At 44.2% G+C, this 18,357-nt stretch overlaps 1 long non-coding RNA gene across 3 annotated transcripts; it reads left to right on the forward strand.

The window, feature by feature from the left end:
- The first annotated feature begins 28 nt into the window (after positions 1-28).
- On the forward strand, positions 29-17,240 carry LOC129496395 (uncharacterized). 3 transcript variants are annotated; one of them, XR_008661719.1, is made up of 5 exons: positions 29-100; positions 424-634; positions 2,081-2,102; positions 12,425-12,491; positions 16,432-17,240. It is a non-coding gene; the product is annotated as an uncharacterized LOC129496395 (long non-coding RNA). The 3 variants fall into 3 exon arrangements; XR_008661720.1 differs by having other exon boundaries at positions 12,425-12,482; XR_008661718.1 differs by lacking the exon at positions 2,081-2,102.
- The last annotated feature ends 1,117 nt before the right edge of the window (positions 17,241-18,357 follow it).

The raw sequence follows: 18,357 nt of genomic DNA on the forward strand, positions 1-18,357 counted from the left end.
CTAGGAGCTCGAGTTACTCAGTTGCCGCCGAGCGTCAGCGAGCCCCCAGGCGGGAGGACCGGAAGTGGCCTTTCTGGGTCCCTCCGACGCTGAACCAGAGGTGAGCGGCGAGGCCCCACGAGGGTAGCTAGTCCCATTGCTATGGAAACAGCTAGTCTCGGAGACACCCCCCCGCCCCCCCGCCCCCCCGACCGCCCGAGATCCGAGGCTGCCCTACACAAGCCGCTGCCCTGGTCCCCAGGCGAACACCGGCTCTCCTGGCAGAGACGCTCAGAGTGCGTGTCCGGGACCCTCTGCACCTCGGGCAGACAGGCCATTATGATGCTCTTATACGCATGGAACTGGTTGGTTCGCACCTGTGTCTAATAGAGTCAGCTCCCTGAGGGCAGGAACCATATCTTTTTGTTGCCTTTGCATTCCCAGCGCCTCGTACATCTAACATAAGACGGGAATCCGGGATGAGGAGGCCGAATACGCTCCAGTAAGGATATTCAAAGTGGGAGCTTACGTGGAAGCATAGATGATGTCCTTCCATTTGAACAGACTACAGAGGCTGGGGAACATAACATAATACCAAGAGCTACTGTTGACTTAGCGCTGTGTGTGCCTTAGCTCATCTCTTGCAATTTATGAGGTAGGTCCTCTTACCCTCATTTTACAGGAAAGCAACCACAAAATTTAAGCAGTTGGTAAAGGGGATGCGTTCATATTTAAATCTACGTCTGTCTGAATCCAAAGTCTGTGTAATGAGAAGCCCTATTTCTTTAAGTTCTTAGAATCTTTGGACACACACTTAAAAGAAAAAAGAGTTTTTATTTATTCATTTCCTTGACAGAGAGTGAACAACAGGGGTCACAGCAGGAGAGCAAGCAGCAGATTCCCCCTTGAGTATGGAGCCCAATGTGGGGCTTGATCCCAGGACCCTGAGATCATGACCTGAGCTGAAGGCAGACATTTAACCAACTGAGCCACATTTTTCAAGACATTTGTTACAACCGACACACATTTTATTTTATTTATTTTATTTTTAAAAATATTTATTTATTCATGAGACACACACACACAGAGGCAGAGACACAGGCAGAGGGAGAAGCAGTCTCCATGCAGGGCGCCTGATGTGGGACTCGATCCCAGGTCTCCAAGATCACACCCTGGGCTGAAGGCAGAAGCTAAACCACTAAGCCACCCAGGGATCCCCTGACACACATTTTAAAGACATTTGTTACAATTGACAAATTGCCCTCCAAAAAGCTACATCAATACCAAAATCAGACAAAGCTAGGACAAGAAAACTACAGACCAGTATCCCTCAAGGCACAAAGTCCAAATCTGTAACCAATTAACAAGTCAATACATAAAAAAGATTAATACATCATTACAAAATAGAATTCAAACCTGGAATGCAAAGCTCTTTTAATATTTGAAAATTAATCACCTTAACAACCCATATTAACAATAAAAAAAGTGAAACCACATGATCATATCAATTGATGCAAGAAGCATTTGACAAAATTCGACAGCCAGTGAATTAAAGAAAATTCTCAGAGAACTGGGAATAGAAGGGAACTCCTTTAACTTGGTAAAGAGCACCTACAATAAGAGCCTGCACTTAATATAATACTTTATGGTGAAAGACCACCTTCTTTTTAAGGTCAGGAACAAGGCAAGGATGTCCACTCCTATTTAACATTATACTCAAAGTCCTAGCCAGTGCAGTAAGGTAAGAAAAATGTTAAAAACATACAGACTAGAAAGAGAGAAAACTCCCTATTCACAGAAATTATTGTCCGCACAAAAAATCCGAAGAATCAACAACAATGATAAAAAACCCCTCCTAGAACTAATTAGTGAATTTAGCAAGGATACAAAGTCAACACACAAAAATCAATCTTACTTCTGTATACTAGCAACGAATAATTAGAAACCAAAATTGAAAACACCGTACCTCCCAAAAGCCATAATATATTCCTCAATTTTGTGTTAAGTTTGAATTGTCCTAAAAATTGTACCAATTTGCATGCTTGCTAACACTTAGCATGTTCTGACCAATTTTAGATATTGTTGTTCTTTATTTTTCCAGCATCAGGCCATTGCAACATAAGGTATGTACTATTTTATACATGTAAAAAAAATACATGTTGTGTGTATAATATAGTTATGCAAGTTATGAAGCATGACAACAAAATGAACATACATGGGCACATCCTCTCAACTTAAAAACCAAGATTCTTAAAAACATAGACACAGAAAGTAGAATGGTAATTTTCAGAGGCTGGAGGGAGACATAAGTTATTATTTAATGGGTACAGAATTCTGGCTTTACAACATTAAAAGAGTTCTAGAGATGGGAGATGGATGGTGGGTGATGGACATACATCAATGCCACTGCACTGAACACTTACAGGTTAAAATGGTAAATTTTATGTTCTGTGTATTTTACTACAATTTAAAAAAATATGTGAGGTATACAAAAAAACCCTGAAATACTGCCAGAACCATCTCATTAATGTGTGTTTTTGTTTACTCCATTTCCCTGTCTTCCTACATACCCAAGGATAACCACTGAATTTTGATTGATTTTTCTTTGTTTTATTTTTTAAAAAGTATTATATATATCCCTAGACAACATATTGTTTAGTTCTGCTTGGTTTGGAGTTTTTAACAAATGGCATTATAATGTAATTTTCTACAACTTGCTTTTTTCACTTGGTATGACATTCCTAAAATTCGTCCATGTTGTTACATGTATTTGTGGTTCTCTCTCTCTTTTTTTTTAATAAATATTTTTATTTATTCATGAAAGACATACAGAGAGAGAGAGAGGCAGAAACACAGGCAGAGGGAGAAGCAGGCTCCACACAGGGAGCCCGATGTGGGACTCGATCCCAGGACTCCGGGATCATGCCCTGGGCAGAAGGCAGATGCTCAACCGCTGAGCCACCCAGGCTGCCCATCTTGCCTACTTTCTTAAAAATCTTTTTAAAAATAGACTTGTAGAAGTACCTTATGTATTCTGAACACTAATCTTTTTCACTTTTTATATAAATATCTTTTCTCAATTCATGTGTTGTCATTTTACGTACTTTGAGTTGTCTTTGAACAGAGTTCTTTATTTTAAATATGATCAAATGCATCAACCTTGTGTTGTATAGTTAATGCTTTTCATGTTTTATTTTAAAAATCCCTCTCTGATATAAAGGCTTAAAGGTAACCTCTTATCTTTTCCTTCTGAATAATTTAAAATTTTAAATTTATGACTAATTTTGAGTTACTTTCTATGTGGGGTGAAAGGTGGGAATCCAATTTTATTTTCTTTTTCCATTGATTTCAATGCTACCACTGTAATATGCCAGGTGTCTATAATGGGTGAGTCTGTCTGGGGAGTATTTTGTTCCATTGCTAAATTTGCCTATCCCTTACCCAATATCACCTTATCTTATTTACTATTGTCTTATTTTATAAAAAGTCTTGCTATCTGGTTAAGAAAAATTCCCTTGCCATATATCTTTCTTTAAGAGGGTCTTAACTAGTTTGGGGCCTTTACTCTTTCATATATATTTTAGAAATAATTTGTCCATTCATTAAAAAAAAAAAAAAAACCAAAACACAGAACTCTAAATATGTTGCTTGGAATTACTTTAAATCTCTAAATTAATTTGAGGAAAATTGACAACTTTAGGATATTGAATCTTCCCATCCATGGACTTGGTACATTTCTCTGTTTATTTGTGTCTTTAATGTTTGTTTAAGATTTTATTTATTCATGAGAGAGACGCAGAGACATAGCAGAGGCAGAGGGAGAAGCAGACTCCATGCAGGGAGCCCCATGTGGGACTCAATCCCGAATCTCGGGATCATGCCCTCAGCCTGAGCAGACGCTCAACCACTGAACTACCCAGGCGTCCCTGTGTCTTTAATGTTGTTTGGTAAAATGTTGTAATTTTCTCCATATAGGTCTTACACATCTTTTAAAAGATTTATTCCTAGGCACCTTGTATATTTACTGCTATTATAGATTATTATCATTCTTTTTCATCATTGCCAAATTGATAGAGAAAATACAAAAACTTTTAATTTTCATTTCTTTGCTCATTAATCAAGGTGAGCTTTTTTTCATATTTATTTGACTTTGCATTTCTTATGAATTGCTGGTGTGTGTGGTTGCCCACTTTTCTTTTTTTTTTTAAGATTTTTTTATTTATTCATGAGAGACACAGAGAGGAAGAGAGGGGGGTGGGGGCAAGATCCATGCAGGGAGCCCGATGTAGGACTCGATCCCGGGTCTTCAGGATCAGGCCCTGGGCTGAAGGCAGCGCTAAACCGCTGAGCCACCCAGGCTGCCCTGCCCATTTTTCTAATATGGTACGTGACAGACATTCTGGTTGTCCACCCGATATCCATTTCTTTCTTCTTCCCTGTTAAAAGAACTTGTTTGGTTTCTACCCACAGGAAAAGTGGTTTTAACTTATGGGTAAATCCTGATTGGTTTAAGCCAATCATGGCAATTCCATTCTCCTTTAAGAAAAAAAAAATCTTTAAAAAAAAAAAAATTCTTAACAGGTTGGTGTTGGGTAATGCATTTTCTAGCCAGCAGGATAAAAAGAGATCTGTTTGGAAAGGTTTCTTTGTTATTTAGTAACAGAGAAGACTACTTAGTCTCTTCTACCTCTGATTGTCTGAGATATGGTGCTTAAAGCTCTTGCAGCTATCTTGTGAGGTCTGAAGATTGAAGATAAAGTTAACATACCAAGGATGGCAGAACAGAAAAATAGAAAGAACCTAGGCTTTTGATGATATCAACACTTAATGGGTATTTTACATATATAAACTCTTTTCATTCTTACAGCAATCCTATGAGATAGATAGTACTATAACCATTTTCAAAATAGGAACCTGAGGCATAAGTAGGATAACTTGCTTAATGACACACACCCAGTAAGTGGAAGAGTTGAGATGTTAATCCAACAGTAAAGCTTCAGTGCCTGCACTGTTAGTCTGTGTACTGTGGAGCCTTATATTAAAGTTGTGTGAAATCAGCAAATCCAGAAGTTGCCTAACTTTTAGACTTCTTATTATATAAAGTGATATGTCTCTCTATTTATAAAATTTTGAGTTTTCTATCACTTGTAGCCCAAGGCATCTTGATATTGGGCATTTAGTTTTTTGGTTGACTTGTAAGGTCTATTCATATGTTAAAGATACCAATTATTTGTAATTTGTGTTGCAATATTAGTAGTTTTGGAAACTTTGCCCAATTCTCATATATTGCTATGGGATTTTAAATTGAAACACTTTTCAGTAGGACAATTTGAAAAAAAAACATAGCAAAAAATTTTTAAATGTTCATTCATACTCTTTAAACCAGTATGTCTTAGGAATTTATACTAAGGAAATAATCAGAAATAGGCACAAAGATTTATCCACAATAATATTTTTTATTTTATTAGTTATAACATAAAAATCAGAAATATTCCTAAATACTCAAAGTTAGGAAATTGGTTTGGAAATTAGGTACTGCCATCCATATTTTAGGAGAATATTTAATATAGGAAAATACCTTATGATAAGAATTGCTGACAACATATTGTTAAGTTTAAAAAGTAGGTTGCATGCTGTCACTCTGGAAAATAGTTTGGCAATTCCTTTAAAAACTGAAAATGGATTTATAATACAATCCAGCAATTGCACTCTTGCTCATTCATCCCAGAGAAATGAGCACTTGTGTCCAAACAGCATGAATGTTCATAGCAGCTTTATTCATAATAGCCAAAAACTGGAAGCTTCCCAAATGTCCTTCAATTGGTTGACATTTAAACAAACTGTGGCACATCCATAGCATGGGATATGGCTCAGCAATAAAAAGGAACAAACTATTGATAACTGCAACAACTTAAATGAACCTCAAGGAACTGAATGAAAAAAGCCAATCTCAAAAGTACATTTAGTGCATAATTCCATTTATGTATCATTCATGGAATAACACATAGAAATAAAAAATAGATTAGTCGTTACCAGGGATTAGGGATGGATGGGGGGCATGAGATGGGTGTAGCTATGAAGGAGTGATTTAAAGGATAATACAGTTGAGTCTCTTGATCTTGTGGAGATAGTTATGCAAGGCTGCAGATCATAAAATTTCATAGAGCTACACACATGAGTGCATGTGTAACTGGTGAAATCTAAAACTATAGATTCTGTCAATGTCAATATTTTGATTTTGAGGGAATCCCTGGGTGGCTCAGCGGTTTAGCGCCTGCCTTTGGCCCAGGGCGTGATCCTGGAGTCCCGGGATCGAGTCCCACGTCAGGCTCCCTGCATGGAGCCTGCTTCTCCCTCCTCCTGTGTCTCTGCCCCTCCCCCCCGTCTATCATAAATAAATAAATCTTTAAAAAAATATTTTGATGTTGATGTAGTGCCATAGTTGTATAAGTTGTTACCATTAGAAGAGGTAGGAAGAAGGGGCATGGGACTTCGGTGTATATTCCTTTCAATCTCTTGTGAATCTACAATTATTTTGAAATAAATAGTTAAAAACCTCATAAACCAGGATTTATAAAATAAAAGCATCTACTCAAAAGAAAATTATAGGCATGTCTGGTTGGCTCAGTTGGTGGAGCATACAACTCTTAATCTTGAGGTTGTGAGTTTGAGCCCTACATTGGGTGTAGAGTTTGCTTAAAAATAAAATCTTTAAAAGAAAATTCTAATGGATTACATCACATTACAGTAATTGTTAAATGACTCTGCTAAATTGATAATAAGAGAGACTGTTTAAAGTGCAATTTTTCAGAAAAGCAAGATGCAAAAATAATATATTTGGTAAGATCTCAATTTCATTTAAAATATTCATATGTATTATATATTAATATACACACCCACATATATACACACACATATACATCATATATTTGTATATATATGTGTGTGTATACGTATATACACATACAGGTATGAGTGTGTGTGTGTGGATATGTGTGTGTATAAATGACATACACCAAGATGTTAACAGTGGCTCTCTCTGGTACTATGATTACAGGTTTATCAGAGACCCCTAAAATTGCCTCCTAAGCTATTCTATATTAATAGAGTTTTGGCTCAGCAAATAGGCATCCAGAATAACAACTACATTTCTTAGTCTAGTCTCCCCGGCAGGTAGATGTAGCCACGTGATTACATTCTTACTATTGGGATGATGTGAAACCGTTGTGTTGCCGCTGCTGAGAAACTTCCCTGGAAGATAGCTGGCATGTGTCCATCGGCCTCTTTATCCCTTTCTCTTTCTGGCTGCCTTTCTGCTCTGTCAGCCTAGATGACGAGGATTCAGGAGTAGTGAGCTAGAAGGAACCTGGGCACCCTGAGGCCTCTGAGGAGCAAAACTATCATACCAGCCCGGACTTTTGAACTTTATATAGCTGCAAGCAAAATAGACTTCAATCTTATTTGAGCCACTGTTACCTTGAGGTTTCCATCACTTGCAGTCACACCCAGTCCTAACAAATATAAGAGTGATTTTAATGTTCATTTGTGTTTTGTAATTCCCAATATTTCAACAATAAATATATCCCATTTATAACCAGAAAAAAAAAAGTTATTTGTAAGAAAAATAAATCTTTCCATCAGGCCCTTTCCCTCAACCAGGAATATGATTATGTTGACCAGATCTTCCAGATTTTCCCAGTATTCCAATTTCAGACATTCTGGCTGATTGCCTGTGAAGTTATCAGATCATAGTTTCTGAAGGTAATTTGGAGATAGAGTGAGTATGATGATAATTCTCAACTGTGAGGAGGGAGGCTGACCAAAATATTTGTGCCTTTCTCCTCCTGTTCCAAAGAATCTCCTTTATGCCATCGGATCACTTCCTTTTCCTGAAAGGCTTTGACTCAACACTGCGGCATGTGAATACACTACTGTTTTTATCCTTCTCTGATTGTTTTGGTGGATAAGTCATGTCTCTATGCAACCTGAGAACAAGTGCTATTGTCATGGACACCTGTTGTTTTTGTCTGCCCTGCACCCCCTTTCCTCTGGGAACTGTCCCTCCTTATGTCATTCAGGTGGAACTGTCAATCTCAGAGGCTCCTAGCCACAGGGATGGCACACCACCCAGGTCTGGGCAGTCACCCCAATTCGACACTGTCTGTACAAAGTCATTTAGTCCTTCCCTGTGATTTGCTATACGGACCTCAGAGGAAAGCGTGTTTCTCGCCTTTAGATCATCTGCTATCAGAAGACTGGCTTGGGATTCTTGGTGGCCAGCTTTCCTGTTTTGTGGAGGAAGCTTGTCTGTAGGAGAAAGTCAGGCAACTGCTCCAAAAGAAGTAGAAGTGAAGAGAGGCAAGTCCTGGAGTGAGAGAGAAAGGGCAAATGAGTTATGACCTAGTCAGACTTGAAGGTAGAGCTACCCTTGCTTAGACTTCTCAACAAATCCCCTTTTGGCTTAACTTTTTGAGTTGCTAGAGATTTGACGAAGTTTCTCTTTTTTCCTCCAGGGAGGCCAGCCCTCTTCTCAGGCATTATTTGATTGATTCTACTAGACTGGAAGCTGATCTTGGTCTAAGTGTAGATTTGTATTTTAGTGGAATCTGGCTCTGTTCTTGAAATTCTCTGCCACTTGAACTAGTCAGTTGCTAGGAATTTGGAGGAAAATTCTAATGACAAACACAGGTAATGGTACCAGGGCATGTGATTACGAAAAAAAAAAAAATACCACCCTATTGTTATCAGGACTGCGTGTTAATAGCTGGTCTTTTAGTATGTAACAAATATTTGTTCAGCATCTTTTCATACTGAGCACCATATTTCATATTGGGAAAAACCCCCTGTACTAGGAGAAACTCAATAATAAAATAGCATCATCCTTTAAACTTAGAGGATTTTGCCTTTTAGTTAAAAATTTTCATATTCTTTATCTCTTGGTCTCTAAGGAGCCCTAATTAGTGAGCTGGTTCTTATCAAGAGATTCATTATATCACAATTGATAAGTTCATCTTAAGTGAGAATAGTACCAAGTACATAGATAGACAAAACAATAGTCTGTGGTTCTGAAAAAAGAAAAATGTGGAGACTAATGCCCACTAGCCAGCTATCCTCTCATGTTATGTTATACTGTTTAAAAGTTGCAGCTTGGAAGTCAGATGGATCTCATTTTAGATCATAGGTCTGCCCCTCCCAAGCTGGGTGATCATAAAGTGATTCTAATGTACTTAATAAAGATCTGGTTGTATTTTTAATTTTTTTTTATTTAAATTCAATTTGGTTAACGTATAGTGTATTATTAGTTTCAGAGGTAGAATTTGGTGATTCAGGACACCTGGGTGGCTCTGTGGTTGAACATCTATCTTTGGCTCAGGTTGTGATCTCAGAGTCCTGGGATCAAATCCCGCATCAGTCTCACCACACAGGGAGCCTGCTTCTCCCTCAGCCTATGTCTCTGCCTCTCTCTCTCTTTGTCTTTCATGAATAAATAAATAAATAATTTTTTAAATAAAAAGAATTTACTGATTCATTAGTTGCATGTAACACCCAGTGTTCATTACATCAAGTGCCTTCTTTAATGTCCATCACCCAGTTACCCCATTCCCCCACCAACCTCCCCTCCAACAACCCTTAGTTTGTTTTCTATGATTAAGAGTCTCTTATGGTTTGCCTCCCTCTCTGTTTTCATCTTATTTTATTTTTCCTTCCCTTCTCCTCTGTTCATCTGTTTTTTTTTCCCCTTAAATTCCACATATGAGTAAAATCATATGGTATTGGTCTTTCTCTGACTGAATTATCTTGCTAGTTCCATGATACCCTCTAGTTCCATCCACGTTGTTGCAAATGGCAAGATTTCATTATTTTTATGGCTGAATAATATTCCATTGTATATATTCACCACCTCTTCTTTATCCATTCATCTGTTGATGGGCATCTAGCCTCTTTTCATAGTTTGGTTATTGTAGACATGGCTGCTATAAATGACGGGGGTGCAGGTGCTCCTTTGAATCACTATTTTTGTATCCTTTGGATAAATACCCAGTAGTGCAATTGCTGAGTCATAGAGTGGTTCTATTTTTAACTTTTTAAGGAACCTCCATACTGTTTTCCAGAGTGGCTGCACCAGTTTGGGAAGTTTGCATTCCCACCAACAGTGTAGGAAGGTTCCCCTTTCTCTGCATCCTCACCAATGTCTATTTCCTGAGTTTTTAATTTTAGCCATTTTGACCAGTGTAAAGTGGTATCTTGTGGTTTTGATTTGTATTTCAAACTGGTTGTATTTTAAAGACCAGATAATCCAGATAAAAAATAATACCAGCTTTTATTTCTAGAACTCCTCTCTTTCAAGAATGAATGAATTATTGTAACTACCTGAGAGCATTTCAGAACAGCAACAGACCTTGCATGAGGCTACATCCCAGTCAGGAAGCCTGGGCCCTCCACCCAAGTAGCTTCCTCCCACCCATGGTACATAAGTGACACTCACTGACTGACCTGCAGACAGAGGCTGCCAGTGGCTTCTAGAGGCCCAAGGCTTACTCTCCCATCTGGCTCCCCTCTTCCCCTAAAGTAATTTCTATCCCTGGTTTGATGCCCATGGCTCACAACATCCTTAAAAACAGAGTCATTGTCTAGCTTCAGAGGGTAGTTTGATTAACTGGTTCCTAACCAGAGTAGAAAAAGAAACGGTGGGGGGACTTTTCAAGTGTGCCATCCACATTGTGCAGAATGCCATGGGTAGGAAGTACTAAGTTGACCATTGAGATCAGAAAATTCTTTCCAATCTCAGCTAACTTCATTTATTAGGGCTTGTGTATTAAGCATTACAGTGCCTTCCCCTGATTAAACATTCACATTGTGCCAGAGACTATATATTACATCTAAGACTTCAGAGACTACAGTGGAGGAAGCCAAGACTTGGAAGGGTTAAGGGACATGTCTAGTCATACAGCTAGTGGGTGCAGAGCTTAGGTTTGTCTGTCTCCGGAGACCTCCCAGGACGTCCTAATACCACACCATCCACACCCTTTCTGTTAGAGTGGCAGGAGTGGCCTTTAGGGGGTCACACAAGGGCTTCCAACAATCTCTGAGGCCTTTGGGTTCTTAGGGATCTAAGTTCTGTGTCCCTACTCTGTCACATGAGTAAGGAGCCAGTGGATGAGACTGGAGTGGGTGCTGAGAAATCTGAGTAGCAGGCCTCTGAGAGCTGTACCCCAGCCTTGCTGGGATGCCCAGCACACACCTCTGGGTGCTGGGGGCTGGATATGGAAGAGCCCTGCTGGGTTCTGGATCTGCCTGCCAGCTCCTAACCCCCTGAAGGGAAGACTGCAAGGAAAACTCCCAGGGTTTACAGGCCGTAGCCTGGGGTAGATGGCTCCGTAGAGCCCAGTGGCCAGTTGCACCCCGTGGGAAAGCCTTGGCCCTGGCCTGCCTGGGAGCCACGGTGGTGCCGCCTCCTGCCCACGGCTTGGCTCAACTTGGTTCAGCGGGTTCCCAAGTGGCTTGACTTCCTCCCCTATACCTCCCCCCACCCTGCAGTCTCCAGGGAGCCAGGGAGGCCACTAGCAGAGTTGGCTCTCAGGTCCCCAGGCCTCCCCAAGCCCTTGCTCCACACACCTGGGAGCCAGGTTTCCCCCAGGGAGCAGGAGGGGAGCCTCTAACCCCCCTGAGAGTACTCCTGCCCCTAGGTCTGTTTAAGACTGGCAGGCCCCATCCCCAGTCCTTCCGCTGTGCACTGAGGCTCCACTCTGGGCTGCAATAACAGGGCTTGGGGTATGGGCTGTTGTTTTTGCAGCTGGGCTGGGGCGGAGCGGCAGCGGGAAGGCGGCATGGGTACTGACTGTCTGAGAAAGCCCCGAGCCCGCATTCCCACTAGAGCTGGGACAGCCTCTTCAGGCTAGTGACTGCTGTGCCTGCGTGGAGAGGCCCCTAAGCACTGCTGGAGGAGTGTGGGGGAAGGCAGAGAGAGAAGCCGGCCAGTAGAACAAGAGCTTGGGGCGACCCCAAGCCTTCTCTGAGCCAGCCCTCCCCCAGCAGGCTGTGCTCCCCTCATTTCTAGCTGCAGCTGGACCTAACCTCTCCCCTACCCCACCCCCGCACATCTGGGAGATGCTGAAGCAAGCTTCCTTAAAACAAACAACAAACAAAACAAAATATCTCATTTACTAGGGGCAAATGTTAGAAACTAAAAAGAGTAAAGGTCACCCATAATCCTTTCCCTCAAAAATACCCATCAAGAACATTTGATGTGTTTCCCTATGACCTCTTTTTTTATTGTGATAAAATGTACATAACATAAAATTTAACATTTTAATCATTTTTAAGTATACAGTTCAGTGGCGTTAAGTACATTCACAATCTTGTGCAACCATCACCATCTCCAGAACTTTTTATCTTCCTAAACTGAAACTGTGCCCATTAAGAAATAACTCTCTGTTACTTCCAGGCGCCGGCTGGCAAGTACCTCTCTACCTCCTATCTCTACGTGTTTGACCATTTTCTAGGTACGTCAGGTAAGTGGAACTGTACAATCTTTGTACTTTTGTCTCTAGCATATTTCACTTAGCAAAATGTCTTCAAGATTCATCCGTGTTATAGGATGTGTCAGAATCAGAATTCATTCCTTTTTAAGGCAGGTTAGTATATACCCACACACACCTCACATATTATTTATGTACTCATAACATTTTTTCATGTAATTAAGCTTATACTTCGTCAGCAGTTAGAGATCCTGATTTTTTTACTCCGACGTTGCCACGTCATTAAAAATTTCCCCTAGAAATAGTCTTAGTGCTAGGACTACTCTAGCTTACTCTTTAATTCTTAGTGCTTACACTTTAATTCCTTATGTACATAGATACAGCATAATAGATTTAACCAGTCTCCTGCCATTGGCTACTGAAGTATCTTCTTTGTTTTATTGTTTGTTTCTTCTTATAAAAAAAAACAAGAAGAACATCTCAGTAGACATTTTTATGGGCCCTCCCTGCTGCCCTGTCATTTTCACATTAGTTCCCAAGGGAGAGTACCAGAAGTAGAATTTGCTCACCAAGGTGTAAACACTCCTCAGTCATCTTGATAACTATCACCTCAGACTTGCCAGAAAAATTATGCCTGTTGCTCCTCCCACAAACTATGTAGGAGATCCAGATGCTTTTCCTTCCTTTACCACACATTTGGCAAATTTCAGAGGACTCATGTCCCTGGTGCTGAGAAGCCAGGTACCTCTTGCTATGCCTTCTCTTTTCCTGGAGAAAGGTGAAGACTTCCACAAATAGGGTTTCAAGATACCCAACCATCTTCAGATGCTTTCTGAGATTGCTCTGCCCTGGAAGGCTGGCCAGTCCAGTTGAGGTGATAAGTTTTTGATGTCCCTAGGGTAGAGTGGCCCAGAAGAGAGCCAGCCTGGGCCTGCAGCCTCCTCAGGGAGATGGCTGTGCAGAACTAGCCTGGGAGCAAAGAAGCAACTAGCAGAGTAGGGGTACAGAGTCTCTATCCTGCGTGTGGCCTAGGCTTAGTCCAGGACAATTCTGTGGACTCCCTAGTGACTGCTCCGCCAACCCCATGCAGATAGATAGCTATATAAATGGTAGCCATTTATTGAGGGCTTACTATAGGCTAGCTCCAAAGGCTCTGGTAAGGCTCTAGTAAGGCTGGGTTCCTCTCACAGACCCTAGCTGTAGGTTTTTGTCACCACTTTGCTAACTAGGCAACTAAGTTCCACAGCCATTTGGGACCTTGTTCAAGGCACACAGCTGTGTGTAGTAGAGCTAGGATTTGTACTCAGACATCTCGAACTCTAGGCTCTTCTGATTTCCTGGTTCTCCTTATAGGGGCTATGCTGGCACCCCAAGACTGGGGAGGAGAGGAAAGAACTGTGGATCGGTGATGGATGGTCTATGGGGTGGAATTTGGCTCTGCCCTCTCTGCTGGGCCTTGCCAAATCCTAGGCCAGAGACCCCTGGCCACTGGGAATGAGGAGTGCTTCATGCCCCAAGGGGACCTGGCTCAGGCAGGGACAGGGGCAACTGGGGAGGGGGTTACTAGAGACTTCACTGCACACAAAGAGCCTGATTGTGTCGCAGACTCTGCTCTTTGGAAAAATAAGTATCATGAAGTTGTCTTGTTTTGGACAATCTGGTGTCCCAGAGATCCAAGCCAAAGAAAACATGAACTGAGAAGCAGGAGCCAGCAATGCTGAAGCCTACAGGTGAAGCCCGTGCTTCCGGGTTTGAGGACGGGAGCTCCCGTGGGTTCCCAAGCTGGAACCAGGGTGCCTATGTCCAGAGCAACCTCTTTTCCCTGGGGTCCAGGCAAAGGACAGACCTTGGGCTGGGGAAATTTTTCCACAGACAGATGGGAGGAGGAAATCAGGGGAGATCAGAGCTCCCTGTGGAACCTCAGCCTGGGGGGGGGGGGCGCCACCAGAAGCGCCTCACCACATCCAGGAAACACTGGGAAGCTCAGAGATCTACAAATTTTGTGGGCTCCATGCCCAAGCCTAAGGAACATGCACTGAGATGAGCCAGGTTGGGGGCTGGCCAGGCCTCTGGTATCAGAGCACCCTACAAGGCAAGGGAAGGCAGCTTAGTGGGAACCCAGGCCAGGAGGGGTGATCTTTTTTTTCCGGAACAGGATTCCCTGTGGGGTACAGAACAGAAGTCTGTGGGCTGCAGAGTCTGGGACGTGCCTGTTGGACTGGGCTGGGGTCAAGAGGGCGGCCCACTGGCCTGGCCTCATCAGCCAAAGCCAACACAGGAAATGCCAAGCAGACCTCAACGTCCGGGCACCTAATTTGCTCTGGCTGGCAGGGAGCGCCTCCTCCCCAGCTCTACTGGGGGCAGCCCTGGCGGCAGGGAGGGAGCAGTGGCCTCCATGCGCAGGGGAGGCTCAGCCCCCTGGCCAGAGGAGCCGGGCAAACACTCAGCAGGCAGCACAAGGAGCCAGGCGTTACCCTGGACGGCGGCCACCGGGTTGTTGCTGGGATCCAGTTTCCCGCTCACGCTCCTCCGCTCCTCTGAGAGGAGAGATGCAAGGGGTCAGCCCCTCCACCAAGCCCCAGGAAGGAGCCTGGTGGACAGACGGTTGTTAACGCCACCGCCGCCAGGGTGATTAGGCCGCTGTGAAGGGCTTCTCAGCCGGGTGGGGTCCGGCCTGCCAGGCAGGCCACTGGGGCCACCGTGACCGGCTGGGAGCAGAGGAGCCAGGGAGGGAACAGTGTATGTTGCAGCCGCTCGTGCTGATCCGATTAGTTGGTGAATTGACACTCCTTAATGATTTCCTTTCTGCGGCCCAGCCAGAGCCAGAACTGTGGGGTGGCCTGCATGGTAAACAGAGAGGAGACTTTGGGCCTTCCCAGGCTCCTTTTAAGCTGGCCACCAGCTGGGGCTGGGGCAGAGGGTCTTCATACTGGGTGCCAGCTCTGCTGGGAACCACCCTATGGCCCCTCAGGGACTGATGAGCCACCCTGTGTGCAGGGATGGGCTCCTCTCTTGCCATTTGGGGACTCTCTTCCCCATTTGCCCACTGGTGCCTAGGACAGTGGAGCCGGGCAGGTGCCATCTATTCTCCCAGGCTCAGCTGGAGCCTGGTACAGAGTAGGTTTGCCAAGGATATTGACAACATGAGTGGATCAGCAAATGGATCCATCTCCTCCAATTGGCCTGATTGCTTTGTGGGAGAATCTCTGTGATCCCCTTCAAGGCCTGGGTGGTCCTTGTGGGAACATTTTTCCAGACAGTCTCGTGAATGGAGAGCTCTCCCAAGGCCATCTGGTCCATTCCCCTGCTTCTAAGGGCAGCATCTCCTAAACCATCTCTAACGGGCAGCTTTGCCACATTTTGGCCAAGTTCCCCCTTTTGGCATGAGCGTATGTGCACACACATGTATGCGTGTGCCTGGGTATGAGCATCTATGTCTGCCCAGAAGGAACACTGGATATTTTCTTCCTTGCCCATCCTTTGTGTTCTCTCAGCTTCCCGGATTCCCTCCCTTGGAGGTCCCAGGCAGGGAAGAAGAAGGTTAGGTCTGGTGTGGAGGCTTTCTGGGTCATGACCTTTTCAGAGCTGGTCTTGTTTATATTTTAGGCTGAGGCACAGGCTGGGCTGGCCTCCTACCTGCCTGTCCCCTCAGTCACCTTCCTAGGAGGTGCCCCAACCCCTCTGTGAGTAGGAGATGGTCCTGGCTGCTCAGGGCCTGGGCTCGGGTAAGGGCTACCTCCCTCCCCTCACTGGTGGACATGCTAGAGGCCAGCTAGCTTGTGGCCACATGGGAATATAGGATGGTAGTCCTGGAGGGAGAACAGGTCCATCTAGTCAGCATTAGCAGGCAGGGGCAGTGGCCAGCACCCACCAATGATGTTAGGCAAGAAATGCCCCTTGAGGCCAGGGGAGGAATGTGTGTGTCCCAGGTACATCAGAGGCCAAAATGCAGTCCTTCCTTTCCTCTTGACAGATTTGGTTTGAAAACCCCTCCACTACCAGCTAACGAGCCCTGCCCAGCCCAGACATCTAGGGCGCCGAAGCCACAGAGAGGACACTGAGGGATCCTGGGGGACACTGGAGGAGGGGTGCCACTGCATCCAAGCAGACTATGTACCCACTCCTAGCCCACTGCTTCCTTCTCACTTCCAGTCCCCCTCTCCCATCCCAGACCTCCCTCAGGGGGTTTCCAGCCTCTCCCCGCTATCATATCTATCCGCTGCAGGGAAGAGGCTGGAAGCTCTGGCAGAGTGAGAACAAGGCCAAGCTGTGCAGTCTGGGACAATCACTAATGCTTTCTGAATCTGTTTTTCTTATCTTTAAAATGGGAATGAGGAATATCCACACTCTGCTGATTGCCTTGCAGGGATATTAATGATGTATTGTTGAATCAGAACATCAGGATGGAGTACAGAATGCACTAAAGATGGTCTGGAAGGAGATCCAATAAACTGTAGACAGAAGCTACCCCTGGAGTATGCGAGTAGTGAGGGAAGGATCAAGTAATGGTGTGGGGGAGGAGAATTTTCACTTTTACTTAAGATGCCTTGATATTGCTTGAATCTTATTTCAGCAAGTGTGTGCCTCTTTTGCAATTAAAAAAACAACGTCGGGATCCCTGGGTGGCTCAGTTGTTTAGTGCCTGCCTTTGGCCCAGGGTGTGATCCTGAAGTCCCCGGATCGAGTCCCACGTCAGGCTCCAAAACATGGAAACTGTTTCTGCCTTTGCCTGTCTCTGCCTCTCTCTCTCTGTCTCTCTCATGAATAAATAAAAAATCTTAAAAAAAAAAAAAAGTAAAGCCTCTATCTTAAAGGGTGGTTGCCAGTTTTAAGTGTTAATGTGGATTTGTGGAGTGGATGAATGAATGAATGAAGGCCTAGTATGTATCTAGTACATGACCTGCTTCTCTTTTCCCCTCTGAGCCAGGATTCAGGTTCTCCCTCCTCGTTTATCCATTTTCTTACCCTGAAGGAGTTAAAACAGCAGCACTTCCAAAGCAGTGTAAAGGTAATCCAGGAGCCCCAGTGAGGCCAGTCTGGTGTGTGGAGTGGCATGGAGGCAGCATCCCTCTGCCTCTCTTCAGGCCCCAGCCCATAAGGCTCCTAGAGCCAGCCCATAGAGCCAGCCCACTCTGCTCAGCTCAGGACCTGCTTCCAATTACCCATGAAATCTGAGCTGGAAGAGACCTATTAAAGCCCCATTTAGTTTGATCCCTCTAGGGGCCAGGGATCTTTTCCGGCGACATTCCCCTCCTTGTCTGACTGGGACTCCAAGCCCTTTGGATGTTATCTCCTCCTGGGTCAATATGTTGACAACTCCAGCTGTGACCCAGGCCACCCTGGAGCCAGAACTGATCTAGGCCTGTTATGGTTCAGGGGGCCCCAAACCCAGCTCCCTTCCTACCTTAGGGCTCCCTGAGGTAGCAGGGCTGACCTACCTCAAGTCAGATCCCAGTCCAGCCTACACCACTGTTTCCATACTGGCCTGCAGGCAGCCCTATGGTTCCTCAGCCTACCTGGTCATCCCACAGGAAGCTCTTACTAGTAGGGGCCATCTTTCACATATTCCCTGTTGTGCCTGGTACAAGGTCCCATGTTTCATAACACTGCTTACATAAGAAATAATAAATAACGGTGATTAATGACCTCCTCCTCTCGTCCCTGGGCTCGCCTGGGTCAGACCTCCCAGGGAAGGCATACGAGCTCCAGGACGAGGAGGAGGAGGGGAGCCCAGGGTGTGTGGGGGCATTCACCTTCTCTCCCCATCCTCCTCAAGCACCTCTGCATGTCCTCTCCCATGGCCACTCCCTGGAGAGCCAGAGGAAGCCATCAGGAAAGGCAAGGTGGGGAACCCCAACTCCCTTAAGAAGTGGGATCTCCAGCACCAAGGCGGTGGTCC

The sequence above is a fragment of the Nyctereutes procyonoides genome, unplaced genomic scaffold (assembly GCF_905146905.1).
Source record: "Nyctereutes procyonoides isolate TBG_1078 unplaced genomic scaffold, NYPRO_anot_genome, whole genome shotgun sequence".
In the NCBI taxonomy this organism is placed as follows: Eukaryota; Metazoa; Chordata; class Mammalia; order Carnivora; family Canidae; genus Nyctereutes; species Nyctereutes procyonoides.